Source organism: Galeopterus variegatus, unplaced genomic scaffold (genome assembly GCF_000696425.1).
Source record: "Galeopterus variegatus unplaced genomic scaffold, G_variegatus-3.0.2 Scaffold2597, whole genome shotgun sequence".
NCBI lineage: Eukaryota > Metazoa > Chordata > Mammalia > Dermoptera > Cynocephalidae > Galeopterus > Galeopterus variegatus.
The window spans coordinates 182,005-193,625 of NW_007728708.1; positions in this window are offsets into that span (position 1 = coordinate 182,005).

An 11,621-nucleotide genomic window follows, 5' to 3' on the forward strand; every position below is an offset into this window, starting at 1 on the left:
AAAAAAAAAAAAAAAAAAAAAAAAAAAAAAAAAAAAAAAAAAAAGATGTTACCTTCCACATCTTTATCTACAACCTATCTGCAACTGATTTTGGGGCATAGTGTGAGTTACGATTCAAGCTTCACTTTTTTTTCTTTGTGCAGACCCAGTTGACCTAGCATTGTTTATTGAAAAAACCACTCTTTCCCTACTGCACTGTGATGTCATCTTTGTCATAAATTGAGCTGTTGTAGATATGGAGTCTGTTTCTATATTCTGTCACATTGTTCTATTTTTCCTTTCTTGCACTGATACTACACTGTTTATTACTTTAGCCTCATAATGTCTCAGTATGATAAGTTTTAATATCTGATAGTATAAAGTCTTCCAACTTGTTTTCCATTTTCATCATAGTCTTGGTTATTTTTGGCCCTTCGTTTTCAGTATAAATTTAAAAATTAGACTGTGAATATCTCCCCCCACTGAAAGCTGTTAAGATTTAGATTTTACTATAGAATACATTGAATCTACAGATCAATTTGTGATGATTTGGCAGATTCACATTATTGAGTCATTCAATCCATGAGCCTGGAATATCTCTCAGTTTATTTAGGTCTTATTAAGTTTCTCTCAGTGATGTTTGATAGTTTTCTCTATAGAGTTCTTGCACATTTTTTGTTAAATACAGTCTTTGGCATTTGATTTTTTAAATACTATTGCAAACAGTATCTATTCGAGAATTTTATTTTCTCATGTCTATTATTCTGTTGCAAACAGTGTCTATTTGAGAAATTCCAACTTCTTGGTTGGATCTCTAGTCTAGATGCTGAAACCTCAGACGGTAGGGATTCATTCCTCCTTTTCTTATATGGTGGCAGAAAGAAAAGATAAAGAAGAGGGAGAGACAGAGAGAGGAGAGACAGAAAGCAATTCTCTAAGACGGATAAACTTCAGAGCCATTTGGAAAATGGACTGAAATGGTGCAGGCTCACATGAGGGCGCTTCGAACACCTCCATGGTTGCTACAGTCTACAAAGTTCCAGACTTGATGGATGCCCGTGATACTGTGAATGGAGCTTGGTAGTTCTGCTAGGAGAGACAGCAATTTTTCAGAACAACCTTTTAAATGATGGCCGGCTCTGAGTGGCTTTTTTTTTATTTGATTTTTACTGCTTTTGGTTATCTTTCCTGCTTGAGTTCTTCCACAAGCTCTCTGCCATCAGGTTTTATCCCTGAGTGAGATCACTTCAGCTTCAGAGACAAATGCTTCTGACCCTCAGCAGAAACCGGGGTCCTTCTCTGTTTTACACTGATAACCTTTAAGGAGCAGGGAGGCTTCATGCCTTTCTCTCCTTGCCTCCTCTAGCCAGTTAATTATTCTTAAGCTGTCAGGTAAGAATGGCAATATACACTAGTCTGTTTCTTGGAATACAAATATAAGCTCAGACTTCAGGATTTATGCTTATTGTTCTTCGGCCAGATTGCCTATGCAAATGTTACCCAATAGGGAATAATCAAGACAGATAATGCAGTTTCCTCAAAGATGTGAGAAAAAATGCTACTTAGGCAGTGGTATGATAGACAGTTTCTCATGATGTTGGATAAGTTCTTGGTTTTTTTTTTCGTGAGTGTAATAGATACATTAATTTTTACCTCTCAGCATTTAATCATTCTTCTCATTAAATAGGACTCTGTTTCTCTCTAGGAAATCGATTCTCCTTTACTCTTAATCTATTTGGTTTGGATGGAATTGACAGCAGCTCTGTCTCCATGAGGCATTTAACTAGCTTGGCCGACTAGAGATCTGTATTCTCTTCATTGATTCCTTTAGGAATAGGTGTTTTAGTACATCTTGTGCTGCTATAACATAATAACTGAGAATGGGTAATTTACAATGAACAGATTTATTTGGCTTATGGTTCTGGAGTCAGACAAGTCCAATATCAAGGTGCTGGCATCTTGCAAAGGCCTTCTTGCTGTGTCATCTTGTGACAGATGGCAAGGGGCCAAGAGAGGGAGGGAGGGAGGGAGGGAGGGAGGGAGAGAGAGAGAGAGAGAGAGAAAATTCACCCTTTTATAAAGAGCCCACTCCTGCAGTAACAAATCCATGCCTGTGATAATGACATTAATCCATTCATGAAGGTAGAAACCTCACGCCCTGATCACCTCTCATTAGGCCCCATCTCCCAACATGGTTGCAGTAGGGATTAAGTTTCCCACACATGCTTTTTGGAGGACACATTCAAACCATGGTATTGGGCAAGTTGCCCTGTCAGAGCCAATGGGACATGAGGAAGCATTTCTGGATATGTTGGTGGGGAAGCACACACACGCTCCTTTGTGTTGGATTTAACACTCAGAGGTTTTGTTCTGGAAATGATAGCAGCTACTGTATCACCAAGTGGAGCCTGGGAAGGAAGCCAATGTGTAGGAGAGCAGAGCTGGGGGATGAAGAGACACTGGGTACTGGTGATGTTTGAGCCCCTGAAGTTGAGACACACCTAGACTTGTAAGTTTTGTGAGCTAATCAATTTCCTTTTTTGCTTAAACCAGTTTAGAATTTATGTATTTTTTGGTGTGTGTGTGTGTGTGTATGTGTAATAAAAATAATTCTAACTTATACAATGGCAGTGGATGAAAAGGGGGCTTAGCCGTAAAAACTTTGTATAGGATTTCTTTACATGAGCACTGACTTGATTCTTGACCATATTATTCTGCTATATTAAGGTTGTCGAAAATGTAACAGAATAATTTTTTCTTAGTTTCTGTGTATGTTTTACTTGTTTTTATTATTAGCATATTCATTATTACAAATCATACTTTGTAATTTGTAATTTTTAAAAATGCAGCTGCAGTTGTAAAAGCACCCCAACCCCTGTTTCCCATTGCCATGCTGAAGCCAAAAGTCACATTATAGGCCAGAACTCTGTGCCAGTATGAAAAGATGCGATAGTTTCCACTGCATGTAGCAAGAAGGTGTGACAGAAAGAACTGGTCTCTTGTATTCTCCAATGTAACTGAATGTGACCTTGGACAGTTCTCTTTTTCAGGGTGGGTTTCAGTTTCTCTGTCAGAAAAATGGGGCTAATACTACCTGTGCTGTCTCTAGGTTACTGTGAAACTCCAATGAGATTAATGTGGAAATATTTTAAATAAGTCTATTTCAAATTTAGTGTGTCATTATTATTATCCTTTATAAAAGTGAGTTCAGAAATGACTTTAAACATGTCAATATTCCTAAGTCTCAGGGAAAAAGTAAAACCCATTTATACAAAAATTCTTAAAAATGTTTACTTATATTTCTAATCCAGGTATTAGTATATTTTTCCAAAGGTAGACTTAATTCATCAGGTTTTGCTTCACTGGGTCTTGGAAAACAAACCATAGTGAGTTTACAATCTTATAGACAGACAAAAGGCAGATTTATCACCAAATTAATGGCCTGAATGAATAAAAAATTAAAGAATCAATGATAGTTTTTAGTGAGTCCTGTTGCTTCCTGATAATTCCCAACTCCTTTTTAATCCCATTTTTGTTTAGATTTCCATCCCATGCCCAGGTCCAGGAGGGAGCCTGATCTCTATAAGCTGATAAGCACATGGCATTCTCATGATGAGAGTTATTAGTCCAAGGATGGAGGGATATTCTGAGCTGGCTCAACCAGACTCCAGGCAGAGGCTTTTCTTTCTCTCCTGCTGAATGTAGACAGGGAAGCTTGTAGGTCCAATGGTCACTGCAACTATGTTGCTACCATGAGGGGAAGCAGCCCTGAGAGGAAGCCCACACTGAGGACAGCAGAAGAGAATGGTAGAGAGGACCTGGGTTTTAATGGTGTCATTATGTTTCTGGGCCTTTAGGTATAGGCATTCCTGCATATGCTTATTATGTAAGCCAGTTTGAGTCTATATTTTCTGTTACTTGCAGCCAAAGATGTTCTTAATGACATGATATATTTTTAGAAGTTTTCTGAGAATCCTTGAGATGAAATTACCACAAAAAATATGTATTGGGGTACTGTTTTCCCATCATTATTAATCTAAATTCAAACTTCTTTTTTCTTCATAGGAAGACCTGAAAGGAGATGTTATTAATCATTGCAATATGTATTGAGCAGGGGACAGTCATCAGTCTTTATAACTATGCCAAGTTATTATTGCCATTTAAAAATGTAACGTACTTTAGAAAGTGCTTATTTTATCCAACAGCTGCTTATGGGCAGTCAGGCTGGAAGCACCAGGAAGTGGGACTGTAGGCTTTAGCAACTGAAATACAGGATGCCCAGCTAAATTTGAGTTTTAGGTAAACGATATATATATTTAGTGTAAGTATGACCCATGAAATATTTGGGACATACTTATTCTAAAAAAGTTATTTGCTGTTTATCTAAAATTTGGAATTCTGTAGCTAAATGATTGAAATAGTTTTAAATCTACTCAGGCAATTTTGGAAATAAAATTATAGATTAAAAGGGGCAAAACTTGTTCTCCTCAACCTTATGCCTAAATATTGGCTAAATACACATCATGATTACTTATTTATTTATTTATTTATTTATTTATTTTTCCGTGTCCGGCAACGGATCGCAACCCTCAGTGTTGCCCCCGTACCGGACCGGGGACCGGCAACGGGATTGCAAACCTCGGTGTTGCTCCCGCGCCTCGCTCAGCCAGTGAGCGGGAGCCGGTCCGTATGTGGGATCCGAACCCTCGGGTGGGAGTGCCGCCGCGCTTCCCAAGCGGCGCACTATCCAGTGCGCCACCAGGCCGGCCCTCATGATTACTTATTTTAAGACCAGGTGATGCTTAAGACAAATTTATAAAACAGATCTTTTGTATGAACCTTTTAGGTACTGGGTGAAGGAGATATTTTCACAGAGTCTCATACTTCATGCTACAAAAATAACCTCTTATTGTATCTTTGGGTAAAGTGGGCCTAGAGCTTGGAACAATATTTCTATTGCTTCTTTCCAGACAAATGTGAGTCTGAGATAAATTGCTTGATGTAGGTTGAAGGGTTAACTCAGGAAATTCAAGACCAGTTAATAAGGGCAAAGGTAATGAGTAAGGCTGCAAAGAGGAGACAGAATCAAGAGTCAGGACACGGACAGAAAGTTGGACAGAAACATTTAGGGAGTGAAGAGGGAATGTCCTGGGTCATTGCTGAAAATCTGGGCAAAGAATTCACATATCTGAATCACCTTTTGGGTCATTTACATAGCAAGTGGGTTATTCAGGTTGCCAGTCAGGGTGCAGAATCAGAAAAACACAATTATACTCAGAATTCCCAGTAATTGGCCCCAATCTTTCTTAGAATAACAGAGCTTTATGTGCCTGTCCCCCTGTTGTCTCAGAGTTTTGGCAGAGGCCCTAAAAGGTGAAAAAACACATTTAGATTCCAAGTAAAATGCCATCCTAAATGAAGTGCTAGTCTGTTGATGCAGGGCATGCCAATGAGGTTGTGGGTGGGTTTTTCATCTATTTCTAACCCATATGAGAGGTTTGGAGATAGTGGTCAGTACTGTGCATCTCCTTACCCTCACTAGGGAGCACCTGGAGATTGCTTCCCCTCACCTTAGGCCCAGGGGGAGAGGCTTCCAGGCAACCCTTGGAAAGCTTGGCCCCTGAAACTTAGAAAGCATGAGACTCCTATTGAATACTTTCCTGGGTAAAAATCAGAGGAGACATTCTATGAGCTGCCAGCTTGGCTGCACTGGGGGTGAGCTGCATGGGGGGAAAGGTGCCCATTTTCCTGGGGTCTGTATCTCTCTGCGTGTATGTGTTTGTAGGTGTTATGAGGGCTTTCGCTCAAAAGCACTGCTTGGAGAGGCAAGAAGACTCTATTCTTCTTGGAGGGAGTCTATGTGGTGGACAGATGGTGAAGAGGCATCTTCCTCCTCACCATCACCATCACCATCATCATCATCACCACCACCTCCATCACCATCACCATCATCATCATCACCACCATCATTATTACTGTCATCATCTTTTCCTTTCAAATCTTCTAAGTCTTGTCCAGGCTTACACAGTCCTTCATGATCTCCCCCTGCTTATGTTTCAGGACTCACCTCTTACTACTTGTCTCCTTGCACCCACTACTCCAAACAAACTAAGCTATTCTAGTCCTTTGAAAATTCCATATTTTCTTTCAATCTATTGTTTCTGCACATGCTATTTCTTCTGCATTGAGCACTCTTATTGTTCAAGCCTATGTTTGGACATTACTTCTTCTTGGAAACATTCCCTGCTCCCCAAACCCTGGGTTAGGTGACAATCCTATGTGTTCTCATGAACCCTCTACCTCCCTTGTCATATGTGTATCCTGTTGTACTGTAATTACCCCCCCGACTTGTCTGTGTTCCTTTTTTACCATAAACTTTGTGAGTGCAAGGACCATAACAAATCCATGTATGTCAGTTCACTTCCGTAGCTCCACATTAGCCCATAATGGATGCTCAATAAATGAATGAATGAATCCTCAATAGAGTGAAATAAGAATTACCATTTGTTATGAGGATGATAAGATTCAACGTAGAAAAAAATCAACTATATTTCTGCTAAGTTGGAAGGAAGGAAGGAAGGAAGGAAGGAAGGAAGGAAGGAAGGAAGGAAGGAAGGAAATTTTGGAGAAAAAAATCATTAAGCATTGAAATAAAAATTAATTCTCTTTGACAGTCAGTTGGCCAGAAGATTTAAATATGTTAAACTCCCCACTCCCACCAGCTCACTCCATTTTTGAGCATGTCTTCTAACCAGAGTTTATTGGGTTTTCTTTTTCTGTAGATGAATATTATCGAACCTCCGATGTTACCCCTTATTCCTGAGATACTTTACCACTGACTTTGAGTGTTTGTAGGACCTTTCTCCTGCTTGTCTGACATAGCTTTCTCAGTTTTCTCAAAGTGGATGGCATAGAAGCCCTTAATAGAGAATCAGGATTTCAGAAGGCATGAAACACTTTCTCAAAAATACTTTAAACAAATAGTAGAATACTTAGAAAAACAGATTCATGGAGCTGGAAGGGAAATCTCTGAGCTGAGCACTTCATGTGCATTTTTACATTTAATCATAACCAACAGCTGCCTTCAGTGAAAGTCCGATATCACACTGTTAAACACCTACTGGCATGTTTTTATGTGTCTACATCCTCTGCCAAAATCACCTGCTAGCTGAAGACAGCACTTGTTCATACTCATCTTTGTATCCCCAGACTTTAGTGCGATTTTATTTCCTGGAGCAGTTTTCTCATAAGCAAAATAAAGAAGCAGGACTGAAGAGTTTCTAAGGAAAACATCTAGTTTCCAAGGTTGTGTATAATTTTTAGGTCAGGCATGTGGTAACTGGCACATTTTTTTAGGCATATTGAGAGTTTATACTATTGGAAATTGTTATTGTTGTTACTATAGAACAACATTAGTGAGTCTTCATCTTTTTTTCCACTGTTGTTTCAGCAGCATCTAGAACATTGCCTTGTATAACAGATGACTGATAAGTATTCACTGATTATGAGGATGAACTAATCATTACTGAGCACCTTTGGCGTCATCCTGGGCAGGCGTCTTACACATAGTATCTTATTTAATCTTCATACAAACTCCAAAAGACAGGTATTATCCTACCCACTTTAGAGATCAAGAAATTGGGACTGAGTGAGGTTCAGAAAACTGCCTGCATTTCACAGCTAATAACTTACAGGACTAGGATTCAGGTTCAATTTGAACTAACTCTGAAGCTTTTGCTCTTTCCAGAGTGTCATGCTGCCTATTTGCAGTATTTTAACTCCTTGGTAGTCTTAGCAGGCTTCCTTGTGGGGATTCAGATCTAGTGCATTCTTTGTGAGAGATGGTAGTGGGGAGAAGCGACTAGGAAAGAATAATCATCCTCATTGTAAAGGTCCCCATCACAACATAAAAAGATCTATGGCTTTAAAAAAAGGGTGAAGCCTAAAAAAGATAATAAAGATTTAATCCAGCCAAACAACTATAAAACCTCCTGATGTTATTATCTTGCAAGGAATAACTCATATTCTCCCAGAAAAAATAATAAATCCCATACTTGTTTTTCATAAGGGAAGGGGCCGAGCAGACACTCACTGCCGTTCCTTGTTAGCAAGCTTACAGCCTGGATACCCACCTCTGCCCCTTTTTATCTTCTCTCCTGTTATCAGCAAGTCTGATTAGAACCCGAGTGCTGGGGATATCCTTTTATTTCTTTTCATTTTATGATACTGCTGTTATCATATAGTTTATGGTTCCCCTTGTGTCTGCCATGCAAGCTGGCATAATTCAGCGGGTACATCACTTTCATTAATCTAAAGTCTTTTGAATTTTGCTTCGAGTTCTCTAATGATTTGTCCACAGTGAAATGTTTTCAAAAGAAAAGGAATTAATTTAAAAAGTTTTACCTTTTTTTAATGTGGCAAGTGGAAAATCTGAAGTTACTCATGTGGCTCATATATATTTGTACTGGATGTCAGTGGCCTGGACCCTGAATTAGAATCATCCCTTGGACACACCACCCACAATAGACCAGGCATTATTTCCTAAAGATTCAAAAGCTCTCAGCTTCTCTGCCTCTGTGCTTTTCCTCAGCTATTCCATTTCAGATGCCCAGATTGTCCCTTATCCACATGTTGAAATCCTGTCCCTCTTAAGGCTTAGCTTAAGTGTGATCACCTTTGAAAATTTTTTTTAGTGCCCCTCATTAGTCTTTATATGACACTTTATTGATATTTCTAGTTTGGAACTTGTATTTTAGGGCTGCAAACCCCTGGTATGCATGCCAATACCATCCTTTTCTTTGTCCATAGCAGGCATTGCTAATCTATCATAGCACTCATATTGAATCTGACCTTTTTGTGAGAGTGCTCAATACAGCACTCCAGGCAGCAACTTCTGAAGGATCAGAGTAGCGACACGGTTTGAAATGCTGAAGTGCATTAAAAGCCTGGATGCCCCTGAGGTCTAATACTAACTGTGTGAAGATTTCCTGTTCAAACAGAATTCTCAGGGAGGGATTCACCATCATTGCTCTCAAGAGAGAATAGCTATGAGGGATCATATATTTGCATAATATCTTTCTCTCTTTTTTGCTTCTGATACCCCAATTAATTATTTGACAACACCTTTGCCATTTTCTGCATCTGTCTTTCCTTACGTGCTTCCATGAATTAGTGGATTGAATTACGTCCCCCAAAAACTCACTGTAGCTTGAATTGTGTCCCCCAAGTTTTATGTATTAGAAACTACTATGGAAATCCTATTATGGTAATTAAAAGATGGAGCCTTGAAGAGGTGATTAGATTGTAGGACTGTGCAGTAGTGAATGGGTTAAAAATGGTGGTCAGGGGTGTGGTTCTGGGGGCTTTAGAGGAAGAGGAGAGTCTGTCTTTTTCTCTTTCTTGCTCTCTCTGCACCACCATTTTTGCAATGTGATGCTCTGCCATCACTGAAATCACTACCAAAGAAAGCCTTTGCCAGATGTGTTCCCTGGACTTTGGGCCTCCTAGCCTCAGAAAATGTAAGCAATAAATTTTGTTTTCTTTATAAAATACTCAGTTCTGTGTATTTTGTTGTAAGCAACAGAAATGGACTAATACAACGAGCCTGCTAACAATACAAAATTTCAGGCAGCCTGACTCCTTCCAAGCAGATTGGTTGCTGAGGAGTCTGACCAAGGACTATTTTGGGATGTTGTAAACAATAGACTGCCTTACTGTGAGACAAGACTCTTGAGTAGAACAAACATAGGAAAACTCTCTTTTTGGCCCCTTTGTGTTGAGGGTTTTCTTGGTGATGGGAAGGGGTAGAGTTGGAAGAAGACTGGAGAAGGGAGAAATGGTTTATAAAAGTTTCCTTCCCTCAACCAGGTTTGGGCATTACTTATCTTTTCCTATGAAGTGCGTATTATGTGGTTAACATGACTTCCTAACGTTCTCAAACTAGCTATTCATTGTTATCCTTCTGGAAGTTTAAGGTGCTATAGATACTGGGTGTTGGTGTTGGTAATAGAAACCTGTTTACAACTCTGTTATAGTTTTTATCTATGCCGATCTCTCCTGTAGTATAGGAAACTCATTGAGGGTAAGGACTACATACACATGTTTTTGTCTGTGTGTGTGCATGTGTGTGTGCACGTGTGATTTTTAGATTAGTGACTGACACAGGAAAGAAATGCTAGGTGCTTTGACAAACCTTTAATACCAAAATTTAATACAGACAACATTACACAACTTGCTTTTAAGGAATTTGAAATCTAGTCAATGAAGTTAATGAAGATAAACACAAGACAAAGTACAAAAGAGTTACATATTGGGGTGACAGTAACAGAACGGATATTTTAGGAATCAGTTATGTTGCCAAACACACTGTGCAGACACAAAGCGCTATAGTTCATCAGAGCAAAATATCTGTGTGGAGGGAGAAGTATAGATTTTAACATGAGTATGCCCTTGTTCAAGAATCCATGCAAAGGATGCATCATAGGTGAGATAATGTGTTAAGAAAGCAGAGCCCTTGGCCAGCATTCAAATTAGAACCACTGAATTCCCAGTGTGTTGATGCCTTTAAAACCCACTGAGAGTGTTGGCTTTGGACTTGCAGGGTTGTTGGAGAATAATGGGAAGAGAAAGTGGTTTCTTCTGATCAGCGAAGAGAAGTATTTGTTGGCAGATGGAGAAGAGGAGAACGCATGCGGGCTACAGGATCAGATACAGGACTGTTCTTCCTTCAGCTTTTTGGCTTAGCTCCGGCCTCATCAGAGGAAAGGCCTTTTCTCCTGTTTATTTCACAAGCAATTCTGGCAAAGGAAGAATCTCCATTTGTGTCAGATCCATGATGAAGCAGAGCAGAGGCACTTACTCCTGAGTGGAATAAGATCCTTGATGCCAGGGGAGGGAAGGCCCTTGGAGGAATGTTTCTTCCCTGTTGTAGCTGGACTGATAGGGACAGTGCCAGAAAATGCATAAAATAGTCAAATAATTAATCTATGGAGATACCTTTGCAACAGATCAAATGCATGATAAGGTATTTCTTGGCATTTCAGTGCTGTTTAAAATTGGTATAAAATTGGCATCAGAAAATTGCCTCTTTGATGGCAAGAAAGGTCCATAAAGCTAGTGTGAGCTGCCCCTTTTTTGTCAATCTGCCTTAGTCTGTTTTCTTTTCTTTTCGAAGGTCCATAAAGCGAGTGTGAGCTGCCCCTTTTTTGTCAATCTGCCTTAGTCTGTTTTCTTTTCTTTTTTTTCAATATATTTAACTTAATTTTAATTTTTTTCAGCACTGGACCCAAACTGAGGCATAGGGAAAGGTCCATAAAGCTAGTGTGAGCTGCCCCTTTTTTGTCAATCTGCCTTAGTCTGTTTTCTTTTCTTTTCTTTCAATATATTTAACTTAATTTTAATTTTTTTCAGCACTGGACCCAAACTGAGGCATAGGGATGTTGTGAACACTCCCAGTGGTAGGTGAGGATGTCCAGAAACCTAGCCAATGTCATTCCTCTGGGTTTCCTGAATTGCACAGAAACCAAAAAATTCTATGTGGCTTCCAAGAGAAAGAACTGGGTCTAAGTTCAGGTTCTTATTTGTATAAACCACTTTCTCTGCACCTCATTAAACAATTGGTTCCCTAATAACAGTGATAGCTA